Here is a 3,021-nt window from a genome sequence, read left to right as displayed (position 1 = left end):
CTTAGAGACGATATAAGGCTCTTGATAACATCTCCAATACCAGACGAGAAAGTGGCGAAAGCGTACGGCCCTTAATCAATGAAACATCCAGCGTCAGATACTGTACATTGTACAGTACGCTTTACAGATTCGTTCAATTTGCCTGCAAGCAAGCATCAAAAAGTCCCACATTCATCATTCAGGTTTTATCGAGCCGCGAAAGCCGGAACATTGCGCCAGTTTATTTCTTCATGGATTTATTCATTCATAAATATTCATCCTCCACATGTCACGGGCACACGCACGATTTATTTGAAAGAGAAATATTGCTTTTCTAATATTACACGCCGAGATTTATTGTCTCTCATTACCATTGTTATCGCAGTAGCTTTCAAGTAATCTATTTTTACCACTATGGGCGTTCACTATTTACTGCACAGAAATATCATTCGGGATCATACATCTTTCTCCGGAAATCCATAAAAGTGCAGAATCAAAGACAGAAATCTGCAGCACAAAGCACTCCGGGACCCCACGGAGCTGAAATTAGGAGTCTCTTTAATGGAAGCGGCCTATTTGCCGGGGCATGGGAATGATCCGGGCCTGGAGTTTTAATTGAAGCGCCGTGTTTACGAGGAGTGATGTAGCCTACTGTATAAAATGAAGTTAAAGTCGGGGCGGTCGGTGCGTCGGACGGGTCGCCCGTCCAGGGCTTAATCAGTGCAATGAGATCAGATTCTGATTTAAGACGGAAAGAAATAACAAGGGGGAGATGAAATGGTAATTACTATTGATTACCTATGTGCATATGACCCCACAAGCCTTGCTTTGCATACTTAAATCAACCTAAATAATTGGATCTGCTGATATTTGAATGTGTGTGTGGCTTGGACTGTAAAATGCCTCCGTGATCACATTGAGAATAAATAAGCGATTGAAGAAATTAGTTACTTGGCTGATGTGATGAATTGGGGTAGTGTTTTTGAAGGTGCGCGTGGAGGTTTAGTGGAACTCCGGTCATTGTGCCGGGTTTAGCTTTAGCAGACACGAGATCATCATTTTCATTTGATTTTGGAATTGTTTTTGAGTCGGACTACTTTATAAACAAATGAACGCCATATATTTATATCCCGTGCACTTGCAGTATGATGTAGATGTAGCAGCGTGTCTGACGGAAGCGTGCTCGACCATGCTGCAGAACACGTGCGCATGTCTGCGAGTGTGATGGTGCATTGCTGCTCTCAGCTGGTTGAGCTGTGAATGACATCACTTCATGTTGGCATCAGGAATCATTTGCTGGGGTTTTCTAAGGTGAGCCAAACTGTGGCTTGTTTTGAAGGTTGATGGCTTTGAAAAAGAGTAAAAAACAAATGTACACTGTAAATGATTTCTGTAGATTTGACAGTATTGCTGGCAGCAATTTGCCAGTAACTTACTGTGGATTTACATTTATGTCATTTACTGGCAACAGTCCCACATTTCATCATTCAGGTTTTATCTTTGATCATTAAACATTAACAAGTCCGTATCCATACAGAAAAAAACTATATAATAAAAGCCTCATGCAAAGCATTCTGGGATCCAAAATTAGTAAACATCCATTATTTGGATTTCTGGTTCCCAGAATGCTTTGCGTGAGGCTGTTAATTTATAGTTTTTTCTGTAAAGATAAAGACCTGTTCATGTTTAATATTAATTTATCTTTGAACAAACTGTAGCCAATAAACTGGATAAATATACTGTAAATCTACAATAAGTTACAGGCAACTAGCTGCATAACTACAGCAAAAAGGTTTACAGTGTTTGTTTTAAATATGTGAATTATGTTGCTGTTACAAGTCAAGAACCTGCTAGTCGCTTCCATACAAATACTGTTATCAATACTCAAATACTAAATATCAGCAGTTTGCTATTAAAAGCATAACAATATATTTCAAACAGTAAGTAGTTTAAGGATTTGACGGTGTTCTGTGTAGTGTAGGATTTAATGATGTTCTGTCGTTTACCATATGCCGGATTACATCCATCAATAGAAGCCAACACATTACTAGTAGAGACCAACAGAAACAGAGTTTTAGATTTCCTTTAAAACCAATACAAAAGATCTTCACCAGAACCGTTATAATGGTAAAGGTTAAAGGTTCTATATGGCACCATACAGTCAAAAGGGATTCTTATATGGCAGGGGTTTTCAAACTGGGGTCAGAAGGTCCCTTTAGAAGAGGTCCACAAAGAGAAAAGCAAAAATTGTGAAAGTCTAGTAAACATTAAAACATAAGTGTTCTTATTTATTTATTAAATAAGTGTTTATTTTATGCACGCTATTTTATTATCTCTATTTTCTTTCTTTCTAGTAAAGTTTTTTTTAATACAGTTCCCTTTCTCACTCTTGCTATAGTTAATTTAACTCATTTAAGGAAGTATTCTTTGTAAGAACAAGACTTTGTGTGAAATGTCCTAAAGTTCAAATAAATTTGAATTGAAGATGTCTCTCCGTAAGTTTATAAATCCAATATCAGTTTAGCCAATGATTTAGTACGTTGTCTTTTAATATTACATTTATGATTTATCCAACATAGTTGAAATGTTTTTAATATATAAATATGCATTTTAGGAAGGCGTCCCTCACACAAGGTTTGACATGGGGGTCCTTGACATCCTAAATTGTATAGCACCTTTATTTTTCAGAGCATATGACAGTTAAAGCCATTATCATTTCTGTGATGTCTATGTGGTTTTTGCAATAAAACTAAAAACTGTCAAACATTTAACGCAATACTGAAGTTTTACATTTTGAGTGCTTTTCTTGTTAACTCAAGTTTCATTTTCCATCTTTTTTAAGTTACATGGAAAATTGTATTATTGCTAATTTAATGTTTAATTAAATCTGTGATGTTTTGTGATAAAAATGTGTTTGTGTCCCTTGTAGTTGTGTACAAAATGACAGAGTTAAATTGCACATAACGGTACATGTTTAACAAAATGTTTCAAAAAGCTGAAGTTGATAACTGTGCTGTTTGTTTATAATAAGTTTGAGAAAAT

This window comes from Barbatula barbatula (assembly GCF_947034865.1).
Source record: "Barbatula barbatula genome assembly, chromosome: 23".
In the NCBI taxonomy this organism is placed as follows: Eukaryota; Metazoa; Chordata; class Actinopteri; order Cypriniformes; family Nemacheilidae; genus Barbatula; species Barbatula barbatula.
Note: the sequence above shows the minus strand (reverse complement) of the source record.